A 24,476-nucleotide genomic window follows, 5' to 3' on the forward strand; every position below is an offset into this window, starting at 1 on the left:
CGAAAGTTTGTGAGTCCTTAAGAGACTGCCAATGAGGTACTAAATATAAATACAATTTATAAAACGACTAATCTCTTGTATCTTTGAGAAACACTCAAAATATATCACGAAATGGTGTTTCGCTGCATCTTAATGTCAGTCTTACCTATGAAAACAGAAATAGGGACAACAAATATAATCACCAAATAATGACAACAATTTACTCTGCATGGAATATTCTACCGAAAATAGTGGACCATGTGCACCGTAACATTCTAGCACCTGATTCACAATTAAATGTAAGGAGTGGGGGGAAGCAGTGTCCTAGTTTCATCTCGGACTCCGCTCACGGTTCAATAGTTACTTGGCTCAGGGCTCGCCCTTGCTTAAATAATGTTTTAGGTTTCATACCAGACATCTTTAGCTATTTGAGAGACCTAGTGTTATCAATACCCTGAAAAACTACAAAAGTACATGTAAGAATAATACAGCGAAATGGTGAGCTCATTTCACCCACTGGTTTTCACTGGTACTTCATTGGCGTTGGCATCAAGGCCACAGCATTTTGAGGAAGATAAAATTGTCCCATTTGAGTTCACATCGGCGATGTATTTCAAGTAGTCCTTGTTAGACTGCGTAAGTCAAAGGCATTTGATGTTCTTCGAGGTATTACTTTACTATGATCACAACATTTTAATTGCTGGAGTTTGGCTTTTTTTGTTTAAGGAGAACATCCCAGTTTGTCGTATGGCAAATTATGGCTATTCAATAGTGCTTTTATGTTTATTTGTTTTAATTTACTGCAATAACAGGCTGTTAAATGTATAGTTATTTTGCTCGCAAAGTAAAGACATGCAAATACTTATCTACAGCTGCACTAATAATACAGGACCACTGGCAAAAGTATCTACAATGCAACAGTTTGTTAATCTTGTAATTCAAGTCCACCAGACACCGCAAACTTTGTCTTTGGCACATTTTTAGGTTTCACCTGCACAGCACGTGCTGTACTTGTGAAATCTATTGTATTTATTATAAATCTTAAATGGGGCTTACATCCCCGCCCCCTTGCTTTTCATCGGTTTCTGTGCTCGACACTTACTTTCCCTCCGTCTCTATTGGCTGTAGCACTACTTCCTGCATTTGCTAATGCTTATTCCTCGTTTGGTCTTATCAGTGTCACATGGCTCAAGTGCTGTTTTCATCCACTTTGATGGGTGAAACGTCTTCATTTGAACCCCGTTTTTTGTTTAAGTTTACCTAATCTCTCCCTGCCAGCACGCATTTAAAGCCTGCTTGTCATCAGCATGTTTTTTTTTTCTCTCTCTTTGGCTTAAACGTTTTGGGTTAGCACGCATTTCAAACGTACTCGAGAACTGACGTGCAGACTCAAACCCAGCTCCCCAGCAGTTTATTTTTATTCCACTGGCCAAATCAGTCCTATGTTGCCTCTCTTCATGCAGATATGCCAAGCCTCTGAGAGAGAGCGTTATAGCCTTTCTCCTCATGACCATTGCCACCTATTGACATCTTATGCCTTCGCCCTGTTTTTTTTTTCTGCATTTGATTGCTTCCTCTTGCCCATCTCTGGATGTCAGTCCTACACTAAAATACCTAGTTTGTTACTTTGACACACTTATTCCACACCACCCCCTGTTAACATGCTGATCAATAGAACCAATAAAATTGATATAGATCAATCTTAATGCATTGGTTAGTAGAACAATAATGTTGGTCAATAGAGTGGCAGTTTAGACAACACTTTTCTCTCTTTGATACCATTAAATGTTAGAGGGGTGGCCTAGCCAAGTATCCTCCGGGCTCTGACGGGCGCAGACGGGCCTGCTCTTGGCCTGGACTTCGCCCGGCACGCCTGCGCAGCAGGGCAACAGTCCGGTAATAAGCGCCTCCGGGCACGAAGAGAGCGGCAAGGGCTGCTTTCTGCCGCAAAGGAGTCCAGGTGGTGTAGTCTGCAGCCCCCGGCCCCCTCACAAAGCGCCCTGCGCAGCGGGGCAAAAGTCCAGTAATAAGCGCCTCCGGGCATGAAGAGAGTGGTAAGGGCGGCTTCTTTCCGCAAAGGAGTCAGGGAGGTGTAGTCTGCAGCCCCAGGCCCCCTCACAAAACGTCCTGTGCAGGGGGGCACAAGTCCGGTAATAAGTGCCTCCGGGCGGGAAGATAGCGGCAAGGGTGGCTTCCTGCCGCAAAGGAGTCGGGGAGGTGTAGTCTGCAGCCCCCTCACAAAGCGTACTGTGCAGCGGGGCAGAAGTCTGGTAATTAGCGCCTCCGGGTTCGAAGAGAGCGACAAGGGCAGCTTCCTGCCGCAAAGGAGTCAGTGAGGTGTAGTCTGTAGCCCCCTCACAAGGTGCTTTATTACTTTAAGCTGCGTTAGACAGCAGCTCACGTTGCTGTGTAACGGTTAAAAAACAACATTGAAAAAGGCACTATATAGTGAATAGGGCATAGGCAAAACCTATTGGCTTTTCCAGTGCTTGTTGAAAATTAAATTGCATGTTCACTCACCTGTAGTGCTGGTGTCAGGGTGCTCTGAGTCTGAGTGTGGAGTCTTTTGGCTGACTACAGAATAGTACAGCAAAGCGCAAAGATAGAGTCTTGGTATCCCCACAACATCCTGTGAGGCTGGGCAAATCACATAATCTCGCCAGTGCCTTAAAAATTTGAAAAAATGTGTCTTTTTGTAATATAACTGGTGCTCACTTAAAGTGCTCCAAAAACTTTAGGTAGAGTAGAACAAAAAGGTGGATTTAGGTGAAAACCACAGGAGCAGGCGGAGTGCAGAAGGGGACTGTGGATGCTCGGAGAAGACTGTGGATATATGAACTGGCACATTGTTTGTGACTATAAAGTAAGCACATTGCAAGCGTTGTGACTAAAGATGTAAAGATGAGGTGTAATGGAAAGAGCTGCCGACTTGGGGAACAGGGTTCAAGTCTCTGCATCAGCTCAACATCCTGTGATACTGGGAAAATCTCGTAATCTGCCCAGTACCTTCAAAAGGGAAACAAACAAATGTGTCTTTGTGTAATGTAAGTGATGCTCATATAAAGCGGGTGAGTTGAGCGGGTGGGAGGTCGGGTGAAACCACGTGATGTCACCGAGTGATGTTGTGAATGACAAGGGAACAAAAGGAAAAATAGAAAACTACGTCGTGCGGCCAGGCAACTGCCATTTTAAAGCAGTCACCAAAAGTCTGCAATATTCATAATTGAATATTTCGACGCCAGGATTAACATGGCTTGCATTCTAAAAGCTCAATTATGACTTAATGTTAATTCAGCTCATAAAACCATGAATGACAAACAAATGGCGTACTGTCCATACAGTATTTGAAGAAAATTATCAAATTATATTCATGCTTTGTGTTTCACTAACGTACTTCACTCACATTTTCAGCACGGCTCACATTTCTCTTATAAGGGTGTTATGCATTCCTGTGAACCAGAAACTAAGTAAAGGAAGACGTTTAGTGCGTTGCCAGGTTTGGAATGAACTGTTATAGTCCCCTGCGTGTTTCTATAACTTCTGATGTATTAACGAGTTATTTTATACAACTAGAACATTACCCTTTTCACTTATTGTATCTTCATTGGGAGCAGTGCCGGAGGACACAGTAACTCCTTTGGGTGAAACCACAGAAGTGAGCAGGGTTGAAGGAGAGGACTGGGGATGCATGGAGACTACTTTGGACACATGCACTGGCACATTGTGACTATAAAGCAAGTGTTGTGACTATAAATGTGTGGTGTAACGGAAAGAGCTTTGGGCTTGGGGAACCGGGTTCAAGTCTCTGCTTTGGCTCAACAACCTGGGATCCTGGGCAAATCATATAATCTCCCCAGTGCTTTAAAAAACAAAACAATTACAGGTAATTGTATTTATATAGTGCTTACTAACCCTGGCCAGACATTGAAGAGCTTTATAGTGAGTAGCACACAACTCTGGAACCCATTGTTAGTGGTTAATCCAGTGCCTACATTTTGGTTTCTGCGATTAGTCATGTGCTCTCCAAAAACAAATCACTGCATGCATTTACTCCAGTTACTTTGTGATAGATTATATCAGTACCATGTAGGTATTATCACTTGTGTGGTATGTGGTTTCAGATGAATGGTTGGTGGGATAAACATGCTGGTGAATATTAGATAATGTTAGGTTGCATGGATAGGGTTTTAAAGCAGGAGAGGTTGTGATGTATGAAATCAGGTGTCACCTTTTGCCAGAGTTACAATATTAAATTATGAATCGGAGATTAAGGCATATAGGCATTAGACTAAGATTTAGAAGCACTTGATGCTCCTATGCCACCTTGAGTTGGCATTCTAGTTGTGTACAAACACTCTTGGCTTCAGGCTGAGCGTGCTCCACGCTAACCTGGTTGATGCAGATGCCAGGCAGTAGAAGCGTTGCTCCCCGGTAGGTCTCAGTGAAACTCTCCCACTCGCTTTTTTGATCGGATAATAGCAGTGGCCTCATTCGGAACCGCTTCTCCTTTGTTTCCACAAAGTGCCAAGTGCTTAAGTCAGTGCTGCATATATAGGGGGTCCATGACTGCTTTTTGTTTTTCTTGTTTATTATTATTATTACGTGCCTCTTCAAAGAATTAAGTGTCATGTCTATGTTAATCTGACCTTACCCTAAAAATATAGTGCAACTAACAAAGTTCACTTCACTGAAAATACAAGAAGGATCTTAATACTTAAGACTGCATATCGATGTTTTTTTACGCTCCTGAGGCAGGCATAGCTACATCTCACTTGCAGGCAAATAGGAGTTTCCACATAGCGACACACGGAGCCCTGGCTTGCAAAATATTTTATGTTACGCTAGGATACCCGTGAAGGCATGCTGCGGTCCTGAGAGGGTGCTTGTCAATCTAACTTTTCTCTTATTTTTTTTAAATCTCCAGGTATGCCGTTTTTCACACAAGATTGCATCTCACGGAGCTGAGGTAAGACGTGTCATGTAGATTTTGCCAATTTAATTATATCGTATGTAGTTATACTTACATTTAATATGATGTTGCAAAACGTTTGGGGGGATGTGTTATGCTGAGTAACACCACAGATTACATACAGCGCATTTGTGATCAGGTTTCTGGGGTTGCATTGATAGGTGTAGCTTGTCATGTAGCTTAGCAACGGTGTCATGACCCCCCCAGTGCAAGCAAGGAAACGACAGCACCAGCTGCTGTTTGGTTGGTAAACTACAGCAATACTCTGCGTTCAGTGCCTTCCCCTATCGTCCTCTTGGCCTTGGTGCCACTGCACCATCAATTGCTATGCCCCTGGGTCTAAGATCACTGTAGGGGGGATCGGAACTAACCCTGCCTTCTGCGTTTGCATTTGGATGGCTAGTCAACATATTTTAAGAGGCGCACAGAAGAAAATGAATCTCACCTGTACAATGCTATGTGAACCCCCATACACAATGTACCCTCATTAATGGCTTATATTCGTGTCCTAAGAAAGCTGCATGGGCCTCTGAGGGCTAGCCAATTTTACTATAGATTTTTTCATCTTAGTCTAATGCCTATATGCCTTAATCTCCGATTCATAATTTAATATTGTAACTCTGGCAAAAGGTGACACCTGATTTCATACATCACAACCTCTCCTGCTTTAAAACCCTATCCATGCAACCTAACATTATCTAATATTCACCAGCATGTTTATCCCACCAACCATTCATCTGAAACCACATACCACACAAGTGATAATACCTACATGGTACTGATATAATCTATCACAAAGTAACTGGAGTAAATGCATGCAGTGATTTGTTTTTGGAGAGCACATGACTAATCGCAGAAACCAAAATGTAGGCACTGGATTAACCACTAACAATGGGTTCCAGAGTTGTGTGCTACTCACTATAAAGCTCTTCAATGTCTGGCCAGGGTTAGTAAGCACTATATAAATACAATTACCTGTAATTGTTTTGTTTTTTAAAGCACTGGGGAGATTATATGATTTGCCCAGGATCACAGGTTGTTGAGCCAAAGCAGAGACTTGAACCCGGTTCCCCAAGCCCAAAGCTCTTTCCGTTACACCACACATTTATAGTCACAACACTTGCTTTATAGTCACAATGTGCCAGTGCATGTGTCCAAAGTAGTCTCCATGCATCCCCAGTCCTCTCCTTCAACCCTGCTCACTTCTGTGGTTTCACCCAAAGGAGTTACTGTGTCCTCCGGCACTGCTCCCAATGAAGATACAATAAGTGAAAAGGGTAATGTTCTAGTTGTATAAAATAACTCGTTAATACATCAGAAGTTATAGAAACACACAGGGGACTATAACAGTTCATTCCAAACCTGGCAACGCACTAAACGTCTTCCTTTACTTAGTTTCTGGTTCACAGGAATGCATAACACCCTTATAAGAGAAATGTGAGCCGTGCTGAAAATGTGAGTGAAGTACGTTAGTGAAACACAAAGCATGAATATAATTTGATAATTTTCTTCAAATACTGTATGGACAGTACGCCATTTGTTTGTCATTCATGGTTTTATGCGCTGAATTAACATTAAGTCATAATTGAGCTTTTAGAATGCAAGCCATGTTAATCCTGGCGTCGAAATATTCAATTATGAATATTGCAGACTTTTGGTGACTGCTTTAAAATGGCAGTTGCCTGGCCGCACGACGTAGTTTTCTATTTTTCCTTTTGTTCCCTTGTCATTCACAACATCACTCGGTGACATCACGTGGTTTCACCCGACCTCCCACCCGCTCAACTCACCCGCTTTATATGAGCATCACTTACATTACACAAAGACACATTTGTTTGTTTCCCTTTTGAAGGTACTGGGCAGATTACGAGATTTTCCCAGTATCACAGGATGTTGAGCTGATGCAGAGACTTGAACCCTGTTCCCCAAGTCGGCAGCTCTTTCCATTACACCTCATCTTTACATCTTTAGTCACAACGCTTGCAATGTGCTTACTTTATAGTCACAAACAATGTGCCAGTTCATATATCCACAGTCTTCTCCGAGCATCCACAGTCCCCTTCTGCACTCCGCCTGCTCCTGTGGTTTCACCTAAATCCACCTTTTTGTTCTACTCTACCTAAAGTTTTTGGAGCACTTTAAGTGAGCACCAGTTATATTACAAAAAGACACATTTTTTCAAATTTTTAAGGCACTGGCGAGATTATGTGATTTGCCCAGCCTCACAGGATGTTGTGGGGATACCAAGACTCTATCTTTGCGCTTTGCTGTACTATTCTGTAGTCAGCCAAAAGACTCCACACTCAGACTCAGAGCACCCTGACACCAGCACTACAGGTGAGTGAACATGCAATTTAATTTTCAACAAGCACTGGAAAAGCCAATAGGTTTTGCCTATGCCCTATTCACTATATAGTGCCTTTTTCAATGTTGTTTTTTAACCGTTACACAGCAACGTGAGCTGCTGTCTAACGCAGCTTAAAGTAATAAAGCACCTTGTGAGGGGGCTACAGACTACACCTCACTGACTCCTTTGCGGCAGGAAGCTGCCCTTGTCGCTCTCTTCGAACCCGGAGGCGCTAATTACCAGACTTCTGCCCCGCTGCACAGTACGCTTTGTGAGGGGGCTGCAGACTACACCTCCCCGACTCCTTTGCGGCAGGAAGCCACCCTTGCCGCTATCTTCCCGCCCGGAGGCACTTATTACCGGACTTGTGCCCCCCTGCACAGGACGTTTTGTGAGGGGGCCTGGGGCTGCAGACTACACCTCCCTGACTCCTTTGCGGAAAGAAGCCGCCCTTACCACTCTCTTCATGCCCGGAGGCGCTTATTACTGGACTTTTGCCCCGCTGCGCAGGACGCTTTGTGAGGGGGCCGGGGGCTGCAGACTACACCACCTGGACTCCTTTGCGGCAGAAAGCAGCCCTTGCCGCTCTCTTCGTGCCCGGAGGCGCTTATTACCGGACTGTTGCCCTGCTGCGCAGGCGTGCCGGGCGAAGTCCAGGCCAAGAGCAGGCCCGTCTGCGCCCGTCAGAGCCCGGAGGATACTTGGCTAGGCCACCCCTCTAACATTTAATGGTATCAAAGAGAGAAAAGTGTTGTCTAAACTGCCACTCTATTGACCAACATTATTGTTCTACTAACCAATGCATTAAGATTGATCTATATCAATTTTATTGGTTCTATTGATCAGCATGTTAACAGGGGGTGGTGTGGAATAAGTGTGTCAAAGTAACAAACTAGGTATTTTAGTGTAGGACTGACATCCAGAGATGGGCAAGAGGAAGCAATCAAATGCAGAAAAAAAAAACACTCCCTCATAAAGATCATACATCAACATTGAAGTATATCTCAGGTGCAATGGGGGCAATAGATCACAAATGTAGAAGAAAGGCTACTATCACAAGGGAGCCTTATAGAGGCCTCATCCTTTGATAATAATCCCTCTAGCTTAGACCCTGATTCCATACGCCGGCCTAAGATAATAGAGAGTAGGAATCAGGAAGAAACCCTAAAAAGCTGCATTCAATATGCAAACGAGTCCAAACTAGAGGCGGATGATTCCCCCCTCCACCTAAACGTATACGGAAGCCTCAGGTACCCCAAAGAGGAAGTGCTTCCAGCCCCTTGATAGCCGAACCTCATAAAAAGGGTGACATAAGTATTCAACCTATTGGAGAGTCGCAAACTAAAACTGTTACAAAGAAACTCCCCCAGAAGATAACTGAAACTACAGCAAAAACATATGTAAATTTTCTAGACACATTTAAAGCCCTAGGACTCACAGTCAAGTAGAGAGTAATGTGGCGTCTATCCTTGACTTATTGAAGACACGATCAGTTGATCCAATCTCAACAGCCCTTCAACCTAATGGTACAACCCATTCAAATTTACACCTAGTAATGGAACCACAACCTCACCAATTACATCTTTACCCAAGCAGCCTCCCACAGACTCCTGCACACATGCAGGTCGCACCAAACTATGACGGTGCATACAAGCACAAGTGGCTCTGAGATCTATAACACATCCCACTCCCTCTCGGACATTCCACTTCTCCGGAGTGATATTTTACAACTACCCCTGCAGTGACCCCCTTTGTAGTGGTCCTTGCGAATGTTCCTACTATACCCGGCGAGAACCGGGAAACATGGATGGCATTAAAAAACAAATCCTTAAATTGGATAGGATCTCAAATGGAACCCGGCATGATTGGCACTCTATATGAAGATATAAAGATGGTTAGGAGAGTCAAATAGGTAGGTAGGAGCCAGAAATCATTAATGGGAGATTGTGTGGTACTTTCATTTACATCTCCAAAGTTGGTAGAAAGAATCTTATGGGGATTAAGTCCTCGACAGGTATCTAACCATGGTATTTCATTACTTCCATTAGGCTATTTCTATCAAGGTAATAAGGGCCAGGACCAACCCAAAAAATTGACCTTCTCTTTGTGGGAGAAAATTAAGTGCAACAATGTTGTCCCCATTAGTAACAGATTCAAAGCCCTTCCGCCTCTGGAAGAATTGGACTGACTGTGGTTGATCTGGCCGGTGGTAGCGGGAGGGAGGGGGGGGGGGGGGGGCGCATCTCAGCAGAACCTTTTTCTGATCCACCAAACAACAATAATGATATGGCGGGCAGTAGTAGGGAAGTGCTTGCGGGAATAATTAATGAACAGTACAATACCAGATCTGGGCTGTGTGATAGAGGCGATCTTGTTCACCCGATCACGCACTCATCCATCCCTCTTGATGAGCTAGATCTTGCTGCCCCTGATCGATACGATTGAGGGGCTGCAAGACCAGGCCTCGATCTTTTGTTTTGGAATGTGGCATGCCTTCACAGCAAGATCAAAAATACTGAATGGTTAGATTTTATTGGACCATTTTCCCATCTGTGCCTCCAAGAAACCTAGTGTACGGATACCATACATATAAATGGATATAGGACATTCCATACTTCTGCGATCCCTTCCATGCATGGCAAATCGAAAGGGGGGCTTTGCACTTATATTTCAAATAAGCTTGATTTGATAAAGGCGATTAGCCTAACTTCAAATGTTTTTTATCAGGTGATTGAGTGCAAACTACAAAATTTATTACAGTTAGTTACTGTAAATGTTTATAATGCCCCTTTGGGTAAAATCCCAAATATAATTAGACAATTGCAGGGTGACTTGGGACTAGTGTGTAACTCCACCAGGAGAGAGACCTTGATTGTATGGGGAGGTGATTTTAACACACATTTATGCACACAATCAGCTGAGAAAGTTTGTGGCCTATATGTAGGGGGGGAACAAGGACCAAGTTCATTTCCCCCCACAACCATTATGGTAGCATACCGAATGACACCATGTTAAAGTTTGACTTATCATTTTCAAAGGAAACTTGTGGTAGTAATTTTGCATCTTAAATCTACTTTTAATGGCAGATGCACAAATACAACAATTGATTTTATTTTAACATCTAATAATTTCTCTCACAGCGTATCCAATCACCAGATCTATGATATTGCTCTCAGTGATCACTATCCTCAAAGTATACATCTTGCTTTGCCTTCAGATAAAAAGCAGCACAAGGGAACCATGGATAATCTTAGTAATATAGAATTGGGCTCCAGAAATGGGTACTCTCTACGCTGGTCCCAGAACCAATAGGCTTTATGAAGCAGCTGCTTAGTGACCACGTTAAAGACTTTGAGATTTGCCTTGATGATAATATATACCCACAAGAATGTATCAGAGCTTTTACCGCAACCACACGTGGGATTAAAAAGTCACATAGTGCTAACGTGAAAACGTCAGGACTCCAGAAAATAGAGGCAGGTTCGACTCAATGTACACAGGCTCATAAAAATCTCAAGAAGGCCCTAAGAAATTCAAAAAGAAGTAAGAGTGAGATTTCCATACTTAGACAGTAGTATAAGAATGCCATAAAAAATAGGACAAAAACCGTATAAAAGAGGCTTGGAACACCCTGTACGAAGCAAGCCTTCAAAATAACAATGTTATATTCTGGAAGGTAGTAAATTCCCCGATGCTGGGAGAAAAAGATTCTCCCATCATGAAAGTAGCTATTACAGAAGAGGAATGGAATGCCCATTTCCCCAAAATATACTGCTCAAAAAGGTGACTCTAGATGCAGATGTCTATGAAGGCGAGCTGTAGACTATTACCCCACTGTTTAGTATAAATGAGGTCATCAAAGCCATTAACGCAAGCAAAAGTGGGTAAGCACCAGGCCCAGACTGAGTCCCAGTGGACATTTACAAGTCCAATATTGTTCTTTGGGGCCATTTATTGACACAGGTTCTTAGAACATGTTGTTCCACAGGTTTTATCTCAACCTGGTCAGAGTCCATTATAGTACCATTATTTTAAAAAGGCGACCGTCATAACCCTGTTTGTTATAGACCAATCTCGCTTCGACAATCTTGCAAAGGTCGTATTATTTTGAACAGATTACAGGAGTGGGCTGAAACTAATAATATCCTATCGGACTTGCAATATGGCTTTCGCCCAGGGATAGGAACGGTGGAACAGGCTCTATATCTAGATATTTTAATTGGTAAATACACTAAGGCCAAGTAAGGAAACCTTTACATGGTCTTTGTAGATTTGACCCCTGCGTTTTACTGCGTGATCCACAGTAAACTATGGTCTACCCTGATGCAACTGGGGGTAGATGAAACAATAGTCCACTTTATAAGGGAATTATACCCCGGAAGTAAAGCAAAGGTATGGTCTGGGGCGCATGGGGAAGCTAATTTAACATAAATCAAGGGGTACGACAAGGCTGCGTATTAGCGCCTTTCTTCATTATATATAAATAAACTTGAGTCAGTGTTAGTCAATAGAATGTAAAGATTTACCTCAAATTGGTCACCGACCGATACCAGCTCTTATGTATGCTGACGATGCCGATTTTAGGGCACAAACACCCACTAGCATTGCAGCATCTTTTGGCAACGTTTGACAATTACATGGAAGAACTAGGCCTTAAGAGTTAATCGCTCTAAAACATATGTGATGAAATGTGGCATTACGAATATAAAAAATTGGCACATCACAATAAAGGGCGAGAAAATAGATACTACATCAACATTCTCGTACCTAGGAATCCTGTTTGACAATAAAGGTACCTGGTCCCAATGTATCAGTTCTAGGAAATTACAATTTATTAAAACCAATATGGCCATAAAAAAATTCTATACAAGTAGGGAGGATCACTCCAAAAGACATGCTAACAATTTATAGTGCTAAATGTGTCTCTGTCGCAATGTATGGGGCTGGCTTATGGGGACATAAAAAGTGCAATGCATTGCAGATAGCGGAAAATTATTTTTTAAAATCACTTTTAATTGTCCCTAAATCCACTTCATCATCTGTGTGTCATTCGGAACTGGGGGTTACGCATATTGCTGACTTAATAAGGATACAACCAGTATTGCTAGGGCACAAAGTCTGGTCTTCAAAATATGCGAGTCTGAACTGGTTGATTATAAAAGACTGTCAAACCTTAAATCATTCATTGCGAATTCCTTGGTTGGAGTACATTAAGAACTTTTTTACAGACTTGGGCCATCCGGACTATTATGTTGCACCAGACATAATGGGAACACTGAGCAGGAAAGAGCTTAAAATGGAATGCCTTACCCATTTGGCCGATTTAAGGTGGGCAATAGAAGCACAAAAACCAAGTGTTATGAGGAATCAACTGAGGCAGATGACAGATGGCATGGAACAATATTTACAGCTCGTTTTGAATCCTAGGCAGGGTTTTGTTCTCATTCGCTTAAGACTAGAGACATTCCATTGATTAGTTATTTTTCCTGTAATGAATGACTGGAGTGCTGTACTGGAGAACTGTCCCTGCGTCTCGACACAAAGTAAAATACATACAGTTTTATTTTGTAAATTGTATACTAGCCGGGAAAAAAAAACATTAATACCATTTTTAAAATCTTTACGAATACATCAGTGTCACCCAGCCTTTTTGTACCTACAAACCCTTTCACAATCAAAATTTGTAATGGTATTGCAGTTTATTTATGCGCAGTATTGAAGGCCAGAAAGGGCTTTTAGACAACTTTGTAGATGTTTTATTAACAGTCTTGGTAATGTGTTGTAGTGTTTATTACCATTAATTGATGTATACCACTTTTAGATTTTAACTTAAATTAGTTATGTTAATTTCTTTTTATTTGTTTATAGGTGCTTTTATGGTTGCTAATAACAACCGAATAAAGTATTTTGTACCCTAATAAAACAAAAGCTTACTCCATCATAGCACTTTTTTTAACATGCAAAAAATGCTTTGCTAATTCTAACATTAGCAACCCCAGAAATTATTTTTACTGTTTAAGAACAAACTTACAACAGGTTATAAAATGTTTTATTATTCCAAACACCAATAAATACAAATTTCAAGTGTGTCCTTGGTTGCAAGGACTACCGCTGACCCTTGTGTGATCCATTCCTGTGCGTGCACTAGACCCAGGCACACAAGTGGGGTAGTGTTTTTATGGGGACAAGTGGGGGAACGCTGGGTGGTAGGAAGTTTGTGGATCCCTGCACATTTCTGTAGTTTACGTCAGAGAAATGCAAGGATAATTAGTGATTTTATTCAACGTTTCACCTTTGCAGGGTATTTTGGGTAACAAAACATTGGGGATCCACACAAGGAACATCTCCCTGGACTCCCCTTGATGTCTACTTTTTAGAAATGTATGGGTTTGAATAATAAGAACACCTACCATACTTATTAACACCACAATACTTATTGGGCCTTCCCTGTCACGGGTACTTGACCGACCCACACAAGCGAGGTAGCATTTTTATCAGGCAACCTGGGGGAACACAGAGTAGTAGGACATTTGTGCTGCCCTGGTGATCTCACATCTTTCCCACACAGAAATATGTAGAAAATGCGACTTAGTTAAATGTGAGGTTTGCCGGGTAAAAAAAACATTGGGGGATCCATGCAAACCACACCTCCCGGGGCTCCCCTGGGAGTCTAGTTTTCAGGAATGCCTGAGATAGTAGTTTGTCCCTGATGGCCGCCAAGCCTGGGACCAAAAAAACAGGTGCACGTCTTACAAAACCAGGTCGTTTTGTGATAAATAATTTTGATGTTGCCACAACATGTTTTGGGCCCTTCCATGCTGCAGGCATTTAGCCGACCTGATGCACAGTTTTTCTTGGGAGAATACGGGGAATGCTGGGTGGTAGGAAATTTGTGGCTGCCCGCAGATGCTAGGACTTTTCCTCATAGAAATGCAAGGAAAATATGTTTTTTTAAGACAAGGTTTGAGTTTTGCAGGTGATTCTGGGTAAAAAAAAACCCTGGTGAGAGCCACACAAGACAGTCCACCATGGATAACCCTAGGAGTCTAGTTTTCAAAAATGTACAGGTTGGCTAGGTTACCCTAGGTGCTAGCTGAGCTAGGGCCCAAAATCTAGAGCTACCCACATTGGAAAAAAGGGCCAGTTTTCTGTGGAAAAATGCGTTGTGTTCATGTTGCATTTTGGGCCGTTTCCTGTCGCAAGCACTAGGCTTACCCATAGAAGTGAAGTACCACTTTTATCAGGAGACTTGAGGGAATGCCAAGTGGAAGTACGTTTGTGGCTCCCCACAGATTACAGAACTTTTCATCACAGAAATGTGAAGAAAATGTTTTTTTTAGTCAACGTTTGATGTTTGCAAGGAATTATGGGTAACAATAAAACATGGTGATAGCCACGCAAGTCAGCCCACCCCGGATACACCCCTAAGTGTCTAGTTTACAAAAATGTACAGATTGGCTATGTTTCCCAAACTGCTGGGTGAGCTAGGGTCCAAAATCTAGAGCTAACCACATTGGGGGAAAAAAGGGTCAGTTTTGGATGGAAAAAAGCGATGCGTCCATGATGCGTTTTTTTGTCTGTTTCCTATCGCGCCCACTAGGCCTACCTACACAAGTGAAGTACCACTTTTATTGGAAGACTTGTGAGAGCATAGCATGGTAAAACATTTGTTATTAGCAATTGGATTTCGCTGCATTTGTGGTTTTCAAATGTAAGACAGTTTATAATAAAGAAGAAATTTAGAAAAATACCCTCTAAATCATGCTCTTGTACGGGTATCCACAAATTCAGAGATGCACAAATAACGACTGATCCTAAACTCAATATCTTTTATTTTTGTTTTTTTAATAAAAAAAAAAAAGAAATCTTGATTTTCATTGATGTAACATCAAGCATCCCTGGTAATTTGGAACTTTTTAATTGTACGGTCTTTATTACAGTTTCACCAGTACAATCAAAACATTACTAACCCACCCAACAGTCCCACCTGCCCTGCCCTGGTGTGCCTCCTGATACAGGCATTTGTTGATGGAGTGGGCAGGGTGTGGTCTGCTGTTTCCAATTAACCCTGGCGGTCATCAAAGACCTCTGCAATAACAGAAGGCCTATTCCATGAGCAACATACATAATCTTTGTTGTGGCAGGGGTATCAAAAATCAGTGATACAAGTGTCCCAGTGTTTCCGTTGGAGATGGATCTGGGTATGTCACAGTACCCACTAACGTTTCCAAGGCTCTGGTCACCTCGGACATCTGGCACTTGAGATATCAAAATATCAATTAATTTGTCTCATTGTCAGATATGCCCTGTGTATCATGTAAAAACTTATCGGCTTACAGCAAGCATTCCTTGACACTTTCGGTACCCTTTCTAATATTTCGGATCAGTCCTTCTCTGGTATGTGGTTCCCAAAGTCTGCTTCCCACTTGATCCAAAGAGAAGTCATAGGTAGCAACAAATCCCTCCTTATTGGTCTATATAAGCAAGTGACTACCTTAAAAGTACCAGCTGATGTGATAATGTGATAATATACTGGAAGGTCTTATGGTGTGGTGGTCTTCTATTCCTGTCCACCACTGCTTATGTACCACGGTCATCACTGCTCTCTGTAATAAGAAATGACCTCTGGGCAGGTGATATGCTGCTTGGAAGTCTTTGAAAGGTAGGAGTGCCTCAATCCCATAGACTGCCCAGCATAGATGCTCCTGCCTCAATCCATTCCGCTAAGCCCCTCCAGCTCCCACCATGTGGCAGCATGTCCAAGTACGTCATGGGTACAGCAAGTGCATATGAGGTTTTCGTCCAAGTCTTCTGCAGGCAACGAGCCCAGCATCGGCTCAGTACCCTGAACTTCGTTGAGTCCCTCCCGTCCCGGCTCCTGAGTGTTATGATAACTTTAATTAGTGTGCGGACCGCTGGTGCATTGGGTCTCAACTCTCGCCCGGGTGTCAGTCTAACCGGCACGCACTGCGTCAGCCACTGGAGCTGTGCTGCCAAGTAGTAGGTCTTAAAGCCTGGCACTGCTAGGCCTCTGTCATTCACTGGTCTCTACAGGGTAAGTAGAGCAACTTGTCTGCAATCCCTAAAGAAACGTTATAATAATGGAATCCAGTTCACCAAACAAAGCCCAGGGTATCCACACTGCCAACACTACGAATCAGTAAAGCCGCTGCAGATGTGCTATCATTTTTAATAGTGCAACCCTGACCGCCACAGATAGGGAGTAAACTCCCCAGAGCTTTGTGCTCTTCTTAAGATTTCTGATCACATTCCCTAGATTAACTTACAGCAAATGAGTGTGGTCACAGAAGATTTTACTACCCGATATTAGAAGCAACAGGGCTCTGATTGCAGTTTTGTCACCTCCCGCGGATGACAAAGGTCTGCAAGTGTAGGGAACACCTGTGACTTTCACCAATTAACTCTCAGCCCTGAATGCAGTCCAAATCATTTCAAGAGCTCACAGGCACCCTCTGACACATCTGTTGTGTTGTGCAAGAAGATCAGGAGATTGGTGGCACATAGGGCGATATGCTGTGTCTGCCCTCCACACTCAATGCCCCTGTAGACATTAAAGGCTCCATTGCTAGAGCAAATAGCAAGGTTGAGAGTGGGCACCCCAGCCTGGTTCCCCTGCCCACCTGATAACATTTCGATACATAACACTACATGTGTACTCTGGCTCTCGGGATCATATATAGGTTAGTCCAGGCTATGTATTCATCACCAAGTTGGAAACGTCTCATGAGTGTATAGAGAAAGGCCCATTCTAGTCCTTCTCTATATCCACCGTGAATATTGGTACCCTTGTACCATCATGTGTCATCATATGGTAGGGCGAGCAGTCTCTCTCTATTAGTTCCCATTTTCCGGCCTGGGATAAAACTTGCTTGGTCTGGATGCATAAGTGTGGGCATATGGGAGATAAGTCTAGTGGTGAGTATCTTATAATCAATGTTTAGCATCAGTAGGGGACAGTGAGCTGTTTTGTCAGGTGCTGGTTTCAGAAAAGGGTCTATCAGGGTCTCATGGGTGGAGGTCCACAGTAAGCTCGAGTCTTAAGCTGTGTTGTAAAGGTCTACAAATTTAGGAGCCAGATCCTCTACTAAGTGGCATACAGCTCAACCAGAAGGTCATCAATGCCTGGTGTCTTTCCCCAAGCCATGGCTTTTGTCACTTCTCTAACCTTTGGCAGCGTAATTTCACTGCCCAGGGCTTCCATCTCTCCAGGGGAAGAGTGTCGGAAAAATCAGATGTAAAAAAAATTGTCTATATCCGCAATAGAACAAGTGAGTGAGCTACAACAGAGTTTAGAGCAATAGATATGCAACTCTTTATTAATGTCCGCTTGTTGACTCTGTTTATGACCAGCATCGGATTCAATTTAAAAAAACATCAAGACCTGTTTAGCCAGGCCAGCAGGATACTAGTGCAGTCTCATTCAGTGTGAGCCATAGTCATCTAAGCCTTATAATCAAAACACATAAGGCGCTCTAAGTGCTCTGTAATTTTTCTCTAGCTTCCAATAACTCTCTTTGTACCACCGGGTTACCTAGTCTGTTCAGCTCAATCCTGTGCAATGCCTCTTCGGAAGCTGAGAGTTCCATTAGCAATGTATGTCTTACCAACATTGACTCAGCTATACAACTGCCTCTAAGCACTACTTTAAAGACGTCCCATTCCATGCATATGGAGGAGGCAGAGCCATTGCTATCTTCAAAGTATTGTCTTATGTAGTTCCATATATTCTCCCAAAAATACTGGGTCCTCTAGGAACTTTAGCTTCAGCTTCCAAACTGTAATGCCTGGCTACGTCTTTTCCCAAGTCAATGTCGATAGGATTGGATTATGATCAGACACGAATCGGGATAGATATTCCACTGTTTGTATGGAACTATGAACATCTGGTGAGCACAGAAATGCATCTAAGTACACATGGAGGTAATGCAGTGTCAAAAAGAGTAATCGCTGTCTTGCGGTTGTAATAATCGGTAGGAGTCAAGAAGTCCCCATTCTGTCTGGCAGTCGTTAAATGCTCGTGACAGTTTAAGTATAGAAACTTTGCGCAATTTGGTTGGGGGGGGGGGCGGGGGGAGGGGGAGGGAAATGGTCTGGGTCAGCAATACAATTAAAGTCCTCACCCATAATGATGGAGCCTACCAAGTGGGGGTCAGCACACATGACAATTCAGCAAATACTGTTCTCTGGTCTATGTTCGATGCATAAACACTGATTAGAGTGATATCTCTCCCCATTGGTTGGCACATGACCACCACATATCTACCTTCTGGGTCAAATAAATTGCCAGTGAATTGGCAAGGGGTCCAGGTCTTATCCAAATTAACGTGCCTCAGGGCATAGGTCGAGTTGGTGGTAAGGTATGCTTGCTCCCTCTACCTTCGTTGCAGTCATTTCACCGCCCAGGGCTTCCGTCTCTCCAGGGGACAGTGTCGGAAACATCAGATGTCAAAAAATTGTCTATATCCACTGTAAAGCAAGTGCGTGAGCTACAATAGAGTTTAGAGCAATAGATGTGCAACTCTTTATTAATGTCCGCTTGTTGATACTGTTTATGTTTGGCATCAGATTTCAAGACACATCAAGACCTGTTTAGCAGGGTTCGTAGCCTGGCCAGTAGCATACCAGTGTGGTCTCGTTCTGTGTGAGTCGTAGCCATATAAGTCTTATAATCAAAACACCTAAGGCCTTCTATGTGCTCTGTAATTTTTCTCTAGCTTCCAATAACTCTCTTTGTACCACCAGGTTACCTGCAGTGCTACACCTTCCTTACCTGTCAGATGCGTCTCCTGGAAGAGCGCTGCCTGAACTCCCACCCTTTTAAGGTACGAAAATACCTTGTATCTCCTGGTCATGGTGTGCATCCCCCTTATATTCCAGGACATAATTTTGTGAGTCAGAGGCATCACCATCCTAAGTGTGGAAGCATGAGGGACACCTTAAGACGTGTCGCAAACATGACCTCACTCAGTGTCGTCCAAATGTGAGATAGGAAGGAAGGCACTAGGGGGGTACAACCTCTAATAAAATCCCCAACAGACAAACAACAAACTTCCCAACTGCCATGTCCCAGGACACGCGTACAAACTTCCTCCATCCAAACATTCTTTATGAACTCAAATGTGCATGGTTGCACCCGCGTCAACAACTAACAAGAGAGTCTGTGAATCCGCAGGGGGACTCAACGCCAACACCCACCCCATCCCAACAGGCATTATGAATCTTAAGTGTAGGCCAAGAAGGCATGCGTAGCAGCATCAATGTCCACTATTCCCAATCTTGTGTTTGCTCCACTGAATGAAAAAACTGCAAGGGGTACATCACAATGTCCACATCAAATCAGTTCATCTGCAATGCCAGTTATCGTCTCAGGCATTTTGGCTACTGAGACAGTGAGTTAGAATCTCGATCCTAATCCGATGGGCTGTCTGCATGATCTGCCACAGTGGAGGCCAGGCTTGCTCCTCAACCGCCACTGCCACCTCTATAACCTTTTGCTGTTCTCTATGGACCCCCTCTCCTGTGTGTGTGTGTGTGGGGGGGGGGGGGGGGGTAACGGCGAAGACTTCTGTTCCTGGGAGTCAATCCTAGTCGCCCATGTTTCCGCCTAGGTTGGCTGGGACCCACCTGTGGGGGCAGATCGATCCATTCCCACCATTCTTGTGAGATCTTGAAGAACTGTACTCCATCCGGTGTTGCAACTCTGAGTCTGGTGAGAAACAGCATAGCATAGGACACTCCAGTTTGGCGAAGATGCCTCTTTGCTTCCAGGAATGTTGTCATTTTTTGTCACTTTTTTGATGAAGTCCGAGAAGATCATAATTCTACAGTTTTCAAGTTTAAACTCGCCCTTCCACCTGGCCTGAGCTAAGATATGATCCTGGTCTGTTCAATGCAGAAGTCTGGCAACCACTGGTCATGGTGCTGCCCCTGGTAGCATACGTTCTGTTGTGTGGGCTCTTTCCAAGGCATATAAAGGCAAAAGACTCTCCGGGGCCAATTCATCCCTCAGCCACATTTCCAAAAAGGTCAGCATGCCATTCTCCTCAGTTTGTTCAGGCAGCCCTAATATGCTATTATTATTTCTCCTTGATCTGTTTTTGGCATTTTCTGCCCACAGCTCTAGTGCCTGGACTTTCCCTTCCAGAGTCACAAGCTGCTTGCAAAGGGCCATCCGATCTGCAGGGATCTCCGTGATCATTCATTCAGCTATCATGGCTCACTTTATCAGTCGTCAATGGTCATCCTTAAGAATACCTAGGTATGCACCTTGTGTATCAATTTTAGTCTTGAGGACTTCTCTGAAGGCTATGATTGCTTGAAGGGTGACTTATAGGGTGGGACCTTCTGCAGATCCCTGCAACTGCATGGCCAGTTCATCGCTCCTTGTGGTCAGTGCAGAGACCCAATGGCATTCCAGCAGTACCAATGTTCCTCTTTCTGGTCACCTTGCCCATGGTGACAATGTTAAAACATCTTCAGTGGTAGGCAAAGCAGTCTGTGGCCGCCCAAGTGTTTCTCGAAGGAGTCACTGTGTTTGGGTCCCTCTAGCCGGGCACCAGAACCCTGGGGAGTAGAAGCGACATCACGGGCAGGACTCCAAATGATTACTCCAGTGGGGCACCCAGATTCATGGACCAATAGACAGTAGGCGCTACCAGAGATTGCAAAGCCATCAACTTGCACAGTGAATAACACATGGGACAGTACCCACACTACCTCTTTCTAGGCACAGTCTTCAAAGGGGTGGCACCAGGGCAGCAGTGTTGTACAGGTGCCCAGAGGGTTGTCCCACAGGCTTCCAGCTATTAGTTGGTTAAGGGTGCCAACAGCAGTTGGGATTAGGCAGTCCTTCCTCATGGGCCATTAGCACTAGTCATTCAAAGTTAAAAGAGGCCCCGTGGGCCTGAGCGCTCAGCACCCAACTATACTGCTGTACCTCAAGTGTATGCATCGCTATAGGGGCAGTAGTCCATAGCCCATGCTCCAGTTCCCAATTTTAAGGCATTCTAGTACCCTCAGGAGGGGAGTATGAGGACTAAGGGATCGTGGCTTGGGAAGGTGGGTGGTGCCCAGTTCACCTATGTAGAATCTTCTTTTCAAGTCACCCATGGCAAGGGAAAAGCACTCCCTTTCACCTGCAGTGAGTTGCAAAGGGCATGAGGTGCGTGTGTGTAGTGAGGCAGCGCCCTCTCCAAAGGGCCCATGTGACGCAGTCTGCACTGGCCTCAATACTCCCCAAGGCCGGCCCCACCAGTGGATCTCCCACACCTTGCCACATCAATGGTGCTGCTGGCTCAAGGAGCTAAATCGGCCTGATCCCAGTGTCTAACAGCCTGCGTCTGGCAGCACTCCAATAGGACTGATGCCTCTCACAGCAGGCCGCTAATGTCTCAGGATGGGGGTGGTGGTCCATAAACAATCTTTGTGGTCCGGAGCCCTCCTAGAGGAAAATGGGCAGCCCTGCCAGCTTTGCACCCATGGCTGCAGCTCTCCAGTGCAGCAGCTCTTCTCCAATCCACAAGCCAGTCGCTCACTCCTGACCTCTAGAATCACATCCGCAGATGATCTAGAATCACATCCGCAGATGAGAGGCTGGTAGCATCCAAAGTCTGCTGTTCGATGCTACTGCTCTGTGTCGCCCTCCACCACTGGCAAGCACGACCTATGGCCACCATCTTCCCCACTGCAGGGCTCGGGCAGTGTGATTCAGATTGCACTGTTGTAGGAGTTCAGCAGGCTCGCTCCTATCATCACAGGTTGCGGGGGATATAAGAGGGCAGAAAGCAAAAGTCAGTGGCCACCTAGGCCTTCAATATTTAGCAGGATGCGAATGGATGGGGGAAGTACAGAAAAAGCCCTAAAGAGCTCTCCTCACTCTATCGCCCATGTCATGTAATGAAGGGATGTTACATCACAAGCCTCTCAAGGTGGTGTCAGCCTGCATGAACTTTTGAATCATACAGTGGTTGGTAAAAGACGCATGTCATTATGATCTGGCTTTACAGAGAAGATGATGCCAGACAAATATGTGAGCATTACTAGAGAAGGGCTTTGGCTCTGCCCACATGTTAGGAGTAGAGAGTACATATTTTGATTGGGCAGAAGTTGTGTGCTTCCACAAAAAAGTGCTTGCCCTCAAGACAGTTTTGATCATTTTGTTTACTTATTCAGCTGCCTGAGCTTGAACTTTCAGGGAAACACATTACATTGTAATGCTGTTAAACTGTCTTAAATAACAAGATATTTTTTTATCTTGCAGGAATTCGAGATGGGGGAGGGCAGTAATTAACCTACATGGATTTTTAGATCTGGCTTGACAGCGCAACAACCTGACTTTTTCACCTACACCAATATTATTCTACTGCTGCACAAATACATATTCATTCCCATGCTGTTTACTTGTAATGCTTTACATTGCCATACAGCATTCTTGTTTTATGAATAGCAAACAATAAAGCAACAGTAGATTTAATAATATGTATCAATACATCTCTAGTATGCAGGTTAAGGAAGCTATGTCTCAAACACACCGTTATTTGGGTCTTGATATTAATTCTACCATAGGGTCACTTATACTAAGGCCACTGAACTTCAATAACCGTCCTTCTAGTCCAAACTGTGATTCAGAAATTCTACTTGCCCTAGGAGACTTCCTGGAGAATTCAAATACTGAAAGTAATCTTACTTTAGTTGGGGATTTCAACGTGACATTTGAACCTTTTGATTTTATTAAAAACCTCATGCAAAAGGAAGATGAGGAAAGGGTTGTCCCAAGATTGTTGATTTCCCTTCTAAAGAGAAGCTCCAGGGTAACTTTACAGATAGCATCTATCTCGTTTTCATACGGCCTACAAGCTAGTAATGGGCGCACTGTCTCAGACAGGGGTGCCAATTACAAATTTAAGAGGGCAAACTCCAGAAACAAGGTTGACTATGTGTTGCTTGACCTAAATCTATGACCCATACTGTGGGACATGAGGGTCCCTGCTAGATATTACAGTGATTATAATGTTCCTACTTTCGAGTTGAGGATTATTCCATGCTTGATTAATAATCATTTTCCCTCGTATGCTGGACTCATCTACTGTATATGACAATAGGAGGATAAAATGGCCCATCATACAATCCGATGGATGATAGCCTGTATAATATATATATATATATATATATATATATATATATATATATATATATATATATATATATAGCTACAAAAAATACTCGAAATATGATCTCAATCAGCCCAAAGGGGTGGTGCGAGAACCGGCACGAGCAAGCCGGTAATTAATTAAACAAAAGGAAAATGAATATAATACTCGCACACTCGGATTTCAGGAACAAAAAAGATCAGTTTAATCTACACACAACGCGTTTCGACTGACACAGCAGCCTTGGTCACGTGATAAACATCACCACTAAAATACCATTTAAATACCCTGTTAACATAGACATAGAAATAGGACATTTAAAATGTGCAACCAATAAAAACACACACTACTTAGCAGATGTTATCGTAATAATACTCTTAGTACTTAGATCAGTTCATGCCCCTATATAATACCAAATATAATTCAGATATAATTATTAAATTACAAATCATTTCCCCCAATATTATTAATAAAATTAATAAATTAATATTATCAGTTTTTTTTTTAAATTCATTGTTGAATTTAAAAGGGAAAATAACCAAATTAAATAGCAGTGTTCTATCTATTAAAAATCATATTTCTTTGTTCTAAATCATAATGACTGTAAAATTACTAATCATTGAAAAAAATTTTTTAGAGAGATGGTAAAATATGTACACTGCAAATATATCATCATAAACTTATTAAAGGCTAAAAGTCACCACCTGTACTAATTTTAACAATCAAATCAGAAAATCTGCAAAGTTAACCACCCATTAATAACGTGAAAAACACTGGAGAATGAATATAAGCAAGCGGATAAAGTTTGATACTCCTTCGTCCGACCATATTATCTAAAAGAGATATCCAAAAATTAGAAATTAGAGTCAAAATTGGAGCAATAACTGAAAATTTAAACATCAAATTAATATTCAGATGTAAACTTGACACTCATACTCCATATCACATGATTGACCAAGATACTTGATCTAGATCCTATAAATTAATTCTATGCATAATAACATTTCTGTAC

General features: G+C 43.1%; 1 protein-coding gene across 2 annotated transcripts in view; it reads right to left on the reverse strand.

Annotated features, from left to right (window-relative positions):
• The window catches only part of CRYBG3 (crystallin beta-gamma domain containing 3), a 1,300,096-nt gene that overhangs the window by 851,600 nt on the left and 424,020 nt on the right, over positions 1-24,476 (reverse strand). The gene's annotated exons all lie outside the window — the stretch shown is intronic.

The sequence above is a fragment of the Pleurodeles waltl genome, chromosome 8 (genome assembly GCF_031143425.1).
Source record: "Pleurodeles waltl isolate 20211129_DDA chromosome 8, aPleWal1.hap1.20221129, whole genome shotgun sequence".
Taxonomy (NCBI): Eukaryota; Metazoa; Chordata; class Amphibia; order Caudata; family Salamandridae; genus Pleurodeles; species Pleurodeles waltl.